Genomic DNA, 15,426 nt, shown 5'->3' on the forward strand with positions numbered 1-15,426 from the left:
AATATAATGTTCCAGAATTCTAGCCCAGGGAGTGGCAAGCACTCAAACTGGGGACATTGAAGGAATGGGAACGCAGTGTTGAGTTTCTCGAACGCAAAGCCACACACATCCATGACACAAATAGTAGTCATAAGACGAGATCAAAGGTATGAGAACATTTTTATTTCCCACTCTTGATAATTAGCAACATGACTGATTCTAGTAAAACTCTTTTGAAGAGAAAAATAAGAGTTACATCCTCTTTTAAATTTGTATGATCTTTTTCTTAAAAGCAGAAATTTGAAGACACATGTTTGTTTATGTCATATTCTTCAAAGACTCAGATCAGAAACATTCCATTCATTACTGATTCAGAAAAAAATGTGAAAACTGTAAATAAGTACGGGCAATAAAAGAATTAAGACAGGAGTAGTTAACATATTTTTTTAACTTTTATTTAAGTGTGTTTTTCCAGGACTCATCAGCTCCAAGTCAAGTAGTTGTTTCAATCTAGTTGTGGAGGACGCAGCTCACAGTGGCCCATGTGGGGATCATACCGGCAACTTTGTTGTTAAGAGCACCACACTCTAACCAACTGAGCTAACCAGCAGCCCCAGGAGTAGTTAACATTTTTTAAAGACATGTTTTTTAATTTTATGGGTTAAAGGAAAAAACCATGACAAAATACATATGTAACATAGGCAAACATAATTTAAAATTGACAAAAGCAACAGGTAAGCATTATCATTTCTTTTAGTATACTTGAATGCCAACAGTAGTCAGTCACGAGCTTCTAGTTGATAAAATCCAGAATTACCTTGGAAATCACAATAGGAATCAATGAAACCAAATATCACCATTTCTATATTATATGATCACTAATACTTTTTAAATAAACAGTTTTGTGTATTATGGTTGATAAAGTTGAACCCAGGTTTGGCATGCTGGTTTTAAGTAGCCCACGTGACTTACTTGGACGTGTCCATAAGGCACATTTTCAGCACAAAATCTAAAATATTACAAACCTTGATTCTATCAGGTTCTTAGGGTGAATTTTTTTCCATGTCCTTCCCTCCTTTTTAAAGTAAGTATAAATGGATCAGCAAAAGAGAACATCATGCTTTCAAAAGGTTCTTGTTTCAAAGAAAACTCCATGAACTCCCAAAGTTTCTGATAAAGGGACATTCTTTTAACAGACCAAAGTGTTTTCTTAATTTTGAATTTCAAATTTTGTCACGCATTTTTATAATTAGTGGAGGGGGGAAAAAACCTAGTGCCAATTCTCAAAACTATTTTTCAGAGGTATAGGATTATGTGGCTGTATGTGTTTATGGTGAAATTGAAGAGGATCACCTTACTGTGAAATGCAGATCTACCATAGCATTTCAATAGTCCAAAATAATTAGGTAAATTCATTTTTAAGGATCATGTTAAAGTTTTATTATGTGTTCTTGAACTAGAATTTCTTTGGCTATTAAAACCTTTTCATGTTACTTAACCTAAAAAGTAGTGGGTGTGGTTAACTTAATGTGAGCTGTTTTCACATAGAAGTCAGTTTGTCCAATTACTGTTTTCATTTAAGTACCCAAAGCTTGTAATTGCTTTTTTATTTTATTGAGAAATCAAGCAAGTGGAGCTCCCCCACACCACCACCATCATTTTTTCCTCTGTATCATTTATGTTCCAGTGATTTTTTAAATAAGATTTTGTGCTAGGTTGAGAAGTTTCTAATGTTATGAAGAAACTTGTTTTGCAGTAATTTAGAATGACATTCACCCATTCATGCAACAGACATTTATTAGGCATCTTCTATAGATTATGTAATTGAGAATGAAACATTCTGAAGAATTAAAAGTTCACAGTTTAGATTATATCATTTGTTACATAAATTACATAATTTATGATTTGGTATTATTTTCTTTGACAAATTATAACAGGTACAGTCACATGCCAAGCCTTTCGACGCAAAGTAGGTTGATTTATTTGATTTTGCATTAATTTTGAAGGATCTTGAGTTGTTTTTTTATAAATTTTTTGAGGAATATTGGGGAACAGTGTGTTTCTCCAGGGCCCATCAGCTTCAAGTCGTTGTCCTTCAATCTAGTTGTGGAGGGCGCAGCTCAGCTCCAAGTCCAGTTGCCATTTTCAGTCATTTTCAATTGATTGGGGGGGCGTGCCGCAGCCCACCGTTCCACGTGGAATTGAATGGACAGCCTTATTGTTGAGAGCACTCGCTCTAACCAACTGAGCCATCCAGCCACCCAGACCTTGGTTTTAACATAAACATCAGTTAAGGTTCCTAACTACCCTGTTTCCCTGAAAATAAGACCTAGCCGGACAATCAACTCTAATGCTTCTTTTAGAACAAAAATTAATATAAAACCGGGTCTTATGTCTTGACCCGGTCTTATATTAATTTTTGTTTCAAACAGTGCATTAGAGCTGATTGTCCGGCTAGGTCTTATTTTCAGGGAAACACGGTAGCAACATGTTTAGTGCTTGGGTATCTGTGAGGGTGTATTATTCTACTAGTTGCCAGAAGATATGCTCTCTCTCCCTGATTTTAACACTGATTTTAGGCCAAGGCACTCACCTCTCAGCCTTTTAATCAAAGTAGTTGGACTAAATGGCATTTTAAGCATTTGTCCCTGAATTCTAGGCCAAAACTAAATTTTCAGCATCCATAAAGGAAAATAAAAGGAAAAGGCTGCTAGGTTATCAATTCAAATTTAATTTTTATAAGATTATTTCAACTTTTGCGGTATTGAAGTATCCTTTTATGAAATGTTGATGATAGTGTTAGTTGCTTTAAATATCTTGGCAAATGAAAAGTTGGCAGTCCTATATTGGTCCCCACTTTATATATATAATATATATATATACACATATATATGTATATATATAATTTTTTTTTCTTTTTTTTAATTGGGGAAGAGAAACAGGACTTTGGGGGAACAGTGTGTATTTCCAGGACTTTATTGGGAACAGTGTGTTTTTCCCAGGACCCATCAGCTCCAAGTCAAGTTGTTATCCTTTCAATCTTAGTTATGGAGGGCGCAGCTTAGCTCCAAGTCCAGTTGCCATTGTTCGATCTTAGTTGCAGGGGGCGCAGCCCACCATCCCTTGCAGGAGTCAAGCCAGCCTGCTGGCCCATGTGGGAATTGAACCAGCAACCCTGTTGCCCAGAGCTCATGCTCTAACCAACTGAGCCATCCATTCCCCCCACTTTAAAAAAAAAACAACTACTCCATTAAATCTGAAAGTGTGGGAACAACTAAAGCAAGGTCCTATATAAAGTTCTCAGACTTACAAGTTTATTAAGGTATTAAAACAACATAGTATTATTGATTTTGATGTTTAGTTTTTATATTTGAATTTTTTCATATTAGCGCAATTCATTGAGACTTTATAAAAAGCTATTAATGTTAAAATGGTTTCTACTTCAATTTACCATCATGGATTCAAACTAAGGATAATGCCAATCCATCCTAATCCCCTCACAACATATAACTTCAAAGGATTGAGTAAAATACTCAACCTGGAAATTTGCAAAGGATGATTGTTAACTGAGCATCTACCTTTCCTGTGAAAAGTCTTTTTTTTTCTGGATTTGAGTGAAGAAGTATTTCATTAAAAAGTTTGTATATATTAACTGAAGTGGCCAAGAATCCTGCCAAAGAGGAAAGACTGGCAATAAGATTTTAATCAGTAAATCACTGAATAGATTAAGATTATAAATTAGGCGTACGGACATGGTGTTACCCCTTAAGTCCGTGAACAACAGAAAAGGTGGTTCCATCTCAAATGGGAAACAGAAGAGTGCCAAGCTGAGAATGTTGTCAGGTAGGCATTGTGTAAACAATGTTCTTCACTTTCCGTAATACCTGTACTTCTGAGGATAGTCTATTTCTTTCTAGCTCTTCCAACCTGCCACTGATAAATGGAAGTTAATTTCTGTCAAGACCTGGATCTTCAAATGCTATTTCAAAAGTTGTGTTCATTGTAAGTACACAAAGTTGTATAGATTCCCAGCTTTATTTTACGTTTCAAATAATTTTGAACATTGCCCGCCTGCCTGCATACTCATTATGATAGGGTAAATTATCTTTTTGCCAGTAGTACTGCCTACCAACGTTGTCTTTATTGACTTAGGCAGTGGCTCATCTAACTCCATGTAGAAGATAGATATGAGAAATGATGTCTCTTATGGCTCTATAATCCCTTAAACTTAGCTAAATCTGTTAAATTTATTTCACAGTCTCCCAATTATGAAAGGTAGTGTTCCATTTATGTACTCCATTTGCAGAGCAGTTCTTTTTCTTTATCCTAAACTTCCTTAACACTGGCTCTCCTCTCATTCTAGACAATAAGGCTGTGCGTTCACCTCAATAACCATTATAATCTTACACTTAAAATTTCTCAGCTTTCATGTTTCCAACTTGCAGTCAGCTCTGGAGCTATCACGTGAACATTTTTCTTATCTCTTTACCACTGCATCCATTCCAACAGAGAGCATTTTGATCACTTAAGGCAACCTCATCCCTTACTTTTTTAATACTATGTAGAATCCACCGGGAAGAGTAGCTTCTAGCACAGAAGCTAAAATAACGTTGGATGGTTACCCCTTCCATCCTGACCTTGGATGCCACCTAGTGTAGAGCCTATGATAATGCAATCATTAAGCCATAAATGACAGTTCTTCGTTTAACGGTGCCATGCTGTGAATGCACGTACCTTTGTACTGAAGTACAAAGTCGTACCTGATCTGAAGTACCTTTGTACTTCCAAAAGCCCGGTCACTTGAAGCAGCTTACAGTTTACAGTTCTGTGACTCCCTTATGCTTTTGTCATCTGGTTTGCCAAGTCATTGGTAAGAGGGGATCACGTTTTAACCCCTAAGAAAGAAAATGTTTCAAATTTGGATCATTACAATATACTCTACCCAGAACAGTTACAAGTACATAGCAGGTGCTCAATAAATACTTGCTTCAATTAATAAAGAGATTTGAATGTAATTTTAATAGAATACAAAAGTAATTGCCAAAAAGTATTTCTGTCTTGTTCTGCCCCCAGACCCTGATTATCTTTTTGTCACGTTTGTTCCTCTACATCCAGTATTATAGACTTTTGAACATGCCTATTAGTAAAATTACTATATAGTTATCTTGACAAGATTGGCTATAATTTAGTCTAATTAATACTTCGGTGCCTAAACTTGTAGTATAAAAACCAACCAACAAATACTACTACAATCCACATCAGCTTGTTTTATGCCAGTATGCACATAATGCATCATAATTAGGGAAGAAATGTGGTACTTGGGATATTTAAAATCTGTGGACATCGCTTTGAGAGAAGGGAGCCACTATGAAAAAGACCAAAGCTTCTGGTGTTTGTCAACCTGGAAGGCTTTCTAATTATATTTATTACCTCTTGGGAGGCAGCGGGGGACTGGAACAACAATCATGTGTTTCCCTGAAAATAAGACCTAGCAAGACAATCAGCTCTAACGCATCTTTTGGAACAAAAATTAATATAAGACAGGTCAAGACATAAAACCTGGTTTTATATTAATTTTTGTTCTAAAAGAAGCATTAGGGTTGATTGTCCAGCTAGGTCTTCTTTTCAGGGAAACATGGTAAATCACACTTCGGTTCAAATTCCTGCTCTGCCAGCTAATTAGTGGAGACCATGAAGAAATAATTTTCTATGGGCCTCTGTGATGATTAATTTTATGTCAACTTGAATGCCTAGATATTTGGTCATACATTATTCTAGGTGTATCTGTGAGGGTGTTTTTGAATGAAATTAACATTTAAATCAATGGACTAAGTAAAGCAGATTGTCTTCCCTAATGTGGGTGGGCCTTATCCAATCAGTTGATGGCCTGGATTAAATGCGACCTTCTCCAGAGGAGGAGTTTTTTTTTTTTTTAATGTTTAGTGAGAAGAGTGGCATTGTTTTACAGTTTTTGAGAGCTTTCTTTTGTTGTTTATTTTTTAATTGGGGAATACTGGGAACAGTGTGTTTTTCCAGGGCCCATCATCTCCAAGTCGTTGTCCTTCAATCTAGTTGTGGAGGGCGCAGCTCACTGACCCATGTGGGCATTGAACTGGCAACCTTGTTGCTGAGAGCTCAAGCTCTAACCTTGTTGTTGAGAGCTCAAGCTCTAACCTTGTTGTTGAGAGCTCAAGCTCTAATAATGTTCAACTGAGCCATCCAGGCACCCCGAGGAAGAGAGATTTCTTCCTGCATGAGTGCTTTTGAACTGAAACATGCACTCTTCTTAGGTATCAAGCCTGCCAGTCTTCAGACTGGAACCATACCATCAGATCTCTTGCGTCTCCAGCTTGTTGACCTGTTAGCCTCCATAATCTCATGAGCCAATGCACTTTACACTGTACCCAACACCTGGTAAATACACTCAGTTATTCATTATTGTCCATTATTGTTCAGCTGTTTAACGGCATATCAGGATGCTATAGGAATCATTACTACTGCATAGCCATGACCATCTGAATTCAAAGAAAACGTTTTCTTGATCAGAAACTAGTTTTGTCAGAACTATGGTCCACCTACTATAGTTGGTTTGAGTATGAGGTTGCTTTGATTGTTAGACCCTTTGTTTGATCAACACTGTCTAAAGACCCAAATGAAGAAAGTGAAAAAGAACAGAAGCAATAAATATACCACACAAAGGTAATGAGATTGGAAATTTAAACTGCGAGAAGTAACCCACATTCCTACATTTTTCACCTTCCCCTTTTGTCCTTTGGCCTCCTCTGTTAATAGCTGCTCCATAGAATGAAAGTCTATTGGGAAATGCAAAGTTCTGGAGATTCCTATGTACTTGTTACGACACCCCCCAGGGGAGTCCTGGCCACATCTGTCTATGGCAAGGAAATAGGCACAGTGGAGCAAAGTCCCTTTTTTGTAAGTTTCTCATTAACATTTAGAAAAAATGCAGTACTATTGACTAATGGGAGTGTACTACTTGATTTCAAGGAAACAATTTCAACCAGCTAAATTTTGTTTTTAAGTGTCCTAAGAAAAATATTTAAAAAGAAGAGAATGTAAACCCTAAGGGCAGAATGAAACTCCAGACAGTAAGTATTAAGAGATCAAAGCAATCAGACCTCAGACTGTTCTTTCATCAGTACACACAGAAAAATGCATACTTGCAGGGTAAGAGCTCCAAGAAACTCCACACTGTAATATTAAATAACATTTCTAATCTTTCATTGCCTTCAAATACTATATCTTACAGGATAGGAAATATTTAAAATTATATTTTTACTGAGTGAAGCACATTTCTCTAGCCTTAATCTAATCTTCTAAAGAGTAATGAGAATTTTTTTCTTTCTTGGTAAGAATTTCATACTTTTTTGGGAGGGTAAAATGAAATATACACACACACACACACACACACACACACACACAGAGGGTGCCGAAAAAATATATACACATTTTGAGAAAGGAAAAAACTATTAAAATTGTAATATTCAATATATACCGATAACAAAAGAAGTCATGATTGACTTCTGCAATTACAAGAGGTGCTCAAAGTGCTTACCATCAGGGTCCAGACACTTCTGATTACGGTGAACTGCTGTTTGAGCAACGTTGACCAGAGTGTCCACTTGTGTACATTTTTTTAGCACCCCCAGTATATATATAAAATATGATGTCTTACAAGTGTCAATAGGAAGCCAAAGAGTCACTTTACAAACACAAATCCAAGTATAAGGTATGCAATTACAAAAGAAGTAAACATGGCTTTGGGGGTTATAATTTGTGCTCAGAGATGTACCAGCAGAAAGTCCAGAGGTATTCACAAAAGAGCAAGGAGCCCTTTGGGTTTCAGTAGTTGGAAAAGACTGCATGGACTGGGTGTTAAAATACAATACAGAAATACAGAACTGTCAAGGTTGTCTGTGCAACTGTACCAGCACAAATAAACAAATTGCCTCCCTGCCTCCCTCAAAAATGTTTGACCACAGGTCAAAGCAATGGAAGAAGAGCTCAATGTAAAATAGAATTTCATGACAACCTTCTTCCTATGCGAATGCCATTAAATTTTCTTCATCCCCATTCATTTTAATCAAAATTATTTAATAAGTAATCATATCTTTGCTCCTGCTATTCTGTTTGCATGATATGCCCTTCCTCACTCTTTTTGTGTCTAATATTCTGAACATCCATCTCAAATGCTGTTACCTCCAAGAAGTCGTCGACAATTTCTTGTTCTTTTTGCGCTCCCCAAACACTAATATGCAGATACTTCTTCATTCAAAGTACGGCGTATCTTACAGATGTTTTGGATACAAAAATGAACTGGGAAACAGTCCTTGACTTTAAAACGATTCCGGCCTAGCTGGAAAACTAATAATAATAACTGTGAAATAAATTGTTAGAGCTATAGTAAAGGTTGTGCAAACTAGAGTGGTTCAAGCAATTCAAATTCTAAGAGGTTCTAGGGAAGTTGAGACCATCTTTCCAGAGAAAGTGGCATTGGAACTGCTACATAATGATAAGGGAGATTTTCCTAGTCAAAGAATAAGAAGAACAAAATTACAGAGTGTGGGGGTGGAAGTGAAACCCATTGGGAAAAAACAAGAAGAGAGATTAGGTTTCATAGCGTGCTAGTGTTGTACGAAATTATTCAGTGAAATTCTTTATGACCAAGCCTGACTACCTTTCGGCCCTATCATTCATCAATCCCAACTATATCCTAGGAAACAGCTATTGCAATCTCACTTAGACCCCATACCAAGGTGCTCTCTCAAAATGCTTCCCCACGCTTTTTATATATATTTTTTTTCTGGATAAATCCAACTTCTTCAAGAATCAAAGAATCAATTTAATGTCGCCTCTTCTGGGAAGCTGTCCCTACTCCCTCAGGATTAGGTGCCCCTTCATTGCAGCCCATAGAACTCGCCTATTTTTCGTTTGAGTCCTTATTCCCCTTACTATAAGTCTTTTCACTTAAGCTATGAAGTCTTTTCTGTTTCCCTACTATCTTACATTTGTTGAGTGAATGAATGAATGAACAGGTACCTGTTAAGTACCAGAAACTCTGGTAGGCCATGGGAGGGGGAGTGCAATAAAACATAATTTTTGTTCTTAAGGAGTTTACAGTCCAGGTAAGTCTTAAGTGGCACATCAGTGATTGAAGTGGAGGGAGACGAGAGAAGGGAGCACTGGGTTGTAGGAGCCATTAGCAGGACTGGAGGGAGCTGACAAGGAGACAGACTCCGTTTATGTGCCCCCAGCACCTACTAACACAAAGACTGAAAACTGGTGGACTCGTGGCCAAAAAAGCCGCAGGCAGATTTCATTTGTCCCATTAAAATTAGGAGATTTGATGCAACAGGGTGGATATCTGGATTCATTTCACTAATTTGGTAACGTGGAACTGCATTCTCAGAACTGAGGAACAGCTGCCTTTTGCAGATGACGCATGAACTCTTTCCCATTTACCAAGTTTTATACTACATAAACTCATTTCAGTAAGGAAATAAGTCACTTTAAAGAAAAACGTAAGTTAAATAACTGCAGGCAGTACTTGGGTGCGGCCTTACGTGAAGGGGGTACTTAAATGATGGTTCGAGACCATAGAAAACACAGGGACCTCCAGATTATTTACCAGTGCCCACTCCCCTCCTCACCTGCAGATTCCAACAAATTTGGTCAAATATTGCACTCTTTATACAGTGTTATCTTTGTAATTATTTTCCAGGATTTAATCTCATCTCACGTTAATATAACAACCCCTACTTTCTTTTATTTGTATTTTCCCAGAATATTTTGTTCATCCTTTTATTTTCAAAGTTTTTGAGTAATTTCAATGTAGTGCCCTCTTTATGGGTAAAATGTTCTTTGTTTTATAATTCAGACAGAATCCTTTTTTAAATAGGTATGTTTTAGCATTTTTACATCTGTGGATATAAATAGATGAGTCTTAGTTCTGTCATATTTTAATTTCTTTCTTATTTTTAGCTTTTTAAGAAGGATTTTTACTATACTATGCTTGTTTAGTGTTGGTATGCATGTTTCTTGTGACAATCTGGGAAGTTTGTATTTGGGGTTTTTTTTTTTTTTTTACCTTTATTATGAAATATACTCTTGTTTATTTGTTTAGATAGTATCTCACTGCTATTTATAAATCATGACATGAGCATACAGAGGGTGCCAAAAAATGTATACACATTTTAAGACCGGAGAAGACTGTATTAAAATTGTAATGCTCAATACATACCAATAACAAAAGATGAATACAAGTCATGTGTATACATTTTTTGGCACCCCTGGTATTTGCACTTCTTAACCCTTTCTGTCACCAACCTAAATAGATATCTGAGGGAAGCAATTTCTAGGTAGCGGAACAGCAAGGATAAAGACCTGGGGTAAATTATGCTAAGTTTTCTTTTGTTTATGTGTTTGTTTGAAGAATAGCAATGAGGCCCCTGGGGCTGGAGCTGAGTGAAGGAGAGGAGAAAGAAGGCTGTGTGAATATTTGCCTTTTACTCTAAGATCCAATACTGCTGGAGGGTTGTTGAGCAGGAGGCTGACATGTGATTTACATGTAATCCAGGCTTCTGTTTGAAGACTAACTCTAGGGACACCAAGAAGTAAGGAAACCATTTGGGAGGCGAATGCAATAATCCAGATGAGATAAATGATGACAGCTTCCTCTAGGATGGAGTGATAGAGAATTGATCAGATTCGGAATATGTTTTGAAGGTAGAATGGATCGTGTTTGCTGATGTAGCATGTGAGAGAAAGAAGTACTGCAAGACTGTTTACCTGAGCATTTCCGGAGACATTCTCCAGATTGCTGTAGGAGGACAGCAAAACCCGTTATTAAACCCTAAATGAGCAACCTCGGATACTTAAACCTGTTATTAAACTATGATAATAATTGAAATGGTGTGATAATGGAGCATGAATTTACACACACACATATGAAATATATATATTTTCATATGCACATATGAAAAAGAAGCTTAGAAAGGACCTTAATTCAAACGAGAATTTGAAATAAAAGTGGTATTTCTAATCAAAAAGAGGGTAAATAGTTCAAAGCATTGTGCTGAAACAGCTAAATTGTGACCTGGGAAGAAAGAATGATGTTGAATACCTATCAGTACCTGGTATCTTATAATATCTTACAATTGATAATCCTCCCCAAAAGTGTAAAGACAGTGAGAGTCTGTGAAGTTCGGGAAGAAAAGACAGGACGGTATCTTTTAACTCTTGAGGTGGAAAATATTTTTACAAGTATAACACGAAACACAGAAGCCATAACTTTTGACTTTATTTTACAAAATCAAAAAACTTCTGCATGACAGTACCCAATAAATAATATCAAAAAATAAAGAAGAAACTGGAGGGTGGGGCTATATCTGCAAGTATCATAGACATATATGATATTGGTCAACTCTTCTGTGTTAATAAAAATTCTATTTGTAAAATCCCATAATAAAAATGCTAAGAAAAATAGAATTCTACAGAGATTCAGGAATTGGAGTAACTGTGAACATGGGGAGGAACGGGTGTCGCACTTTCTGGAAGAAATCAATCAGGAAGTCCTCATAGACCCACACTGCCCTTTGCAACACTCCAAATGGATTTCATAGACTTGCCCCAATCTTTAGGCTCTTCTCACTGTTTGGTTATTTTCTGCACGTTTAGTGAGTGGACTGCTATCGAACTAGAAGTGATGACACAACTGTGGTCAAGAAAACAGTAACTGAGATTATTGCCCATTTCGGCCTTCCTTTATGAATTGGATCAGACCAGGAAACTTGTTTTATAGCAGAGATAAACCACCTGCTTGCAAAAACTCTGGGGTACTCCTTAACATTTCATACCCCATACCAGCTTCGATCATTAGGGCAAGTGGAACACAAAAATCTGGGCATAAGAAGGACTTTAGGAAATATCTGTCAAGAAACTGGACTTATATGGCCAGCAGCGTTGCCCTTGGCCCTTACAAAGATTCGGAATGCTCCAAATAGGAGACATGGATTAACTCCTTTTGAAATTGTATTGGGACGTCCAATGCCTACAGGTATCTCTAAACCTTCCATTACTGGATTAAGGAAACATTATGGAAACTCAAATGAACAAGTGATGCTATGACTAGCTATATCCAAGGACTGACCAGTATGCTTGAAGCATATCGCCAACAGGTAAAAGAGGTATGGCCTCCACCAACTGACAAGTCTTGCCATCCCTTTTGTACAAGGGACCAGGTGTACATCAAGGTCTTTAGAAGAAAACACGTGTGGTCGCCTTGGTGGTAAGGACCTTATGAGGTTCTGCTAACCGCCTACACTGCCATCAAAAAAAAGAAAAAAAATACTCCTGGATCCGTGCAAGCCATGTCAGAATAGACCCAGACCATCGCTCTCAAGACAACTGGGAGACAATCCCTGCAGTTCACCTTAAACTAAGGATTTCCAGGGCTAGTTCTCAGCAGATAGCACTGAGAAGTAGACGGCTTTGCCCAAGATCATGAATCAGGAAACCTTGCTTTCACCTACCTCCCCACCCCAGCCAAATCACCAAATGTTCTAAATGGCTCACAAGCCACGCTTATACAACTTGGGGTATTGCAGCTGCCCCCTGATGAAGTTGCCCAATACCACAGACTATATGTGGATAGACCAAAAGCCCGGAGTTACTTCATTAGGTGACAAAACTAAGCTTTACAACTGCCCAAATCAGACTTGCTTCCGGCCTCCTATACCATCTATTTCACAATCTGTTCTGCTCTCGTACATTGACAGGAGCACACGGGAAAAATGGAGGTGCATGAATGCTAACAGTACAAATAACAAAGCCTGGGGAATACTCCAGAACCTGGCAATTACAGATTCTACTTTTAACCTTGTCTCTGAACCACACTGCTCTTTTCATTTTATGTGGTGACGAGGTATATAAAGGGTTCCCACCTAAATGGTCAGGATAGTGTGGACCTGGATACCTGGATCCTGTCACCCAACACTTCATCCTGAACGCCAGCTGAATTACAAACTTGGGCTCCTTCGTTCATAAAGCTGTGCCACGTAAATGTGCTAGTGGAGAAATTGTATCCCATCTCCAAGTTCTTTTCAGCATTAAGGATTTTATTCCCAAGCTTTGGAAAGTACAAATTGTAAAAAGCAGCCTTACATCTCTCCGTGGTGATGGAACGAGAGTTCAATATCACTATGCAAATTTCGAAGATACTCCAGTCAGAAGTTAACAGCTTAGCTTCTGTGGTTCTCCAAAATCATTGTGCCCTAGATACACTGACTGTCCAACACGAAGGGGGGCGGGAGGGTTGTGCAATCATTGGTGAAGAATGTTGCTTCTTTGTAAACTAAATGAGACACGTAGTATCTAATTTAAATCTGTTAAAAGAAAGGAGTAATATTTTTCATCAGATCAATGAAGCAGACATTTTATTGGACTGACTTATTCCCAGGAATAAGAGACCGGCTTAATGGGGTGTAGGGAAATGTGCTCCAATTTGATCTTTTCTGTTTATTTATCCTCGTGCTCATCTATGTTCTAGTCTTTCTTTATGAGCTCTTACCACGGTATCTCTTACCACTAGGCTACTAATTCATTTCTTCTTTCCATAACCACCAGCTAATATGTTGATGTGTGAAACTTCTAGGGAACTTTCAGAGGAGGGAACTGTGAGGGTCAGGACAGTCTCCCCAGAATATGCTACCCTGGCATGCAGATTACTTCAAAGGGAAAACAACTAAAGCCTAACAAACTCAGTAGGGTTTTTTTACCTCCCCCTGCCTTAAGAGATTCAAATTAAAAAAAAAAAAAAAAAAAAAAACCTGGTTCAGGAAGGGAACCCTAACATATTCACGGTAGCACATATGAATTAAAGGTGGCAGACAAGAAGGATCTAAGCAAAAATCTGTTCCCTAGATTCCCCTTTGTGTCCTATTGTTTCTGGATGGCCCTGAAAGAATTGGTTTACCAAATGGTTTGCTTTTGCTCATCTGCCTCTGAATTGCCTACCTCCCCTGCCTTAGTCCAAATGACACATATATATACCTCAGTTTGCCTCACTGTCTTTGGAATTTTCATGCTTATGTGATTTCCCATATGCATGTATTAAAATTTGATTTTCTGTTAATCTTCTGTATGTCATTTGAATTATTTGACCAACCAGGAGAACTAAAGAAGTAAAGTTTCCTAACACTCTGCTAAACCTCATCTTTAAAATGAAAATAGTAAAACCTACCACATGGGGTCGTTGTGGTGATTGAATCAAGCACCCCAAGAGAAACTGCCTGTCCCAGCATCTGACCTGTGAATACTAGGTGAGTCATGTTGCCCCACCCCCAGGTTCTAGCACAGTAATTTTCAGGAAGTCATGAGTATGTCCCTATAATATAGGGTAAAAAAAAAATAAAGAAACCAAGCATAAAAGTAATTTTCAAAGATCATCAATGCAGTGGTCAAATATCTTGCATATCTGACATCCAGAGCAGATTATTTTGTTGTTGTTATTTTTAAACAATCCCCATTCTATATGACAAAATGAGTTTCAGTAATAGCATAAAAAGAAATGAATAATAGTAATGGCCAGAAAATTTTATTTTATTTAACGTCATAGATATAAGCCTGCTGTTACAAATAAAAAATTTAAATATTTAAGTAAAATAAAGAAAAAAAGAAAGCACTAATGCTTTTTAATTGCATTAATGTTTTTTTGGTGGTTTTTTTTGAAAGAGAGGGAAAATACCTACATATTGGTCTCTGACAGAAATGAATGACATTACGTTTTCTGGTTTTGAGTGTTCACTTAGAGAACTTTGTCAATGATGTGTCAATGACTTTATCTCTTCACATTCAATAGACTGTATAGCCAGATTTGTCGCTCTGTCTTCAGAACAAGCAACGTGTTTTAATAATTTTAACTTGGAAAAGTTTCTTTCACACAAACAACAGATATATAAAGAGTCAGGGAAAGTCTTCAACATGAGAATAAATTTTGCAGAGTCATAAAAATTGGATTTAACAAGAAATTCCAGAAATTGCAATGCTCTTCGTGTCGATCTACAGGATTGATTCTAGAGGCTTTCAAATGTCTCCATAATAAAAAAATTTCCATTAAGACATTATCTTTACCAGAAATTACTTCTCCTGTAGTTTATTAAAAAATTCCAAAGTTTTTCATTTTATTAAAAAATCTGAGAAAATTACTGATACTAAATATCGGCAATATTTATAGTAAATATAATAATAGTAAATATTGGCAATTTTTAGTAATAGTAAATATTGGCAATTTTTGCTCCATTGCTTTAAAATGCATGTCTAGTGCTTGTAATTCACTTGACTTTTGATTTCTTCTAGCAAGGCAAGGCTAGCCTCTTTCATTGTTTCTCTTGGCATTCTTCTTTGAACTTTTCTTTTTCTTTTTGTTTTTTT

Source organism: Rhinolophus hipposideros (genome assembly GCF_964194185.1).
Source record: "Rhinolophus hipposideros genome assembly, chromosome: 15".
NCBI lineage: Eukaryota > Metazoa > Chordata > Mammalia > Chiroptera > Rhinolophidae > Rhinolophus > Rhinolophus hipposideros.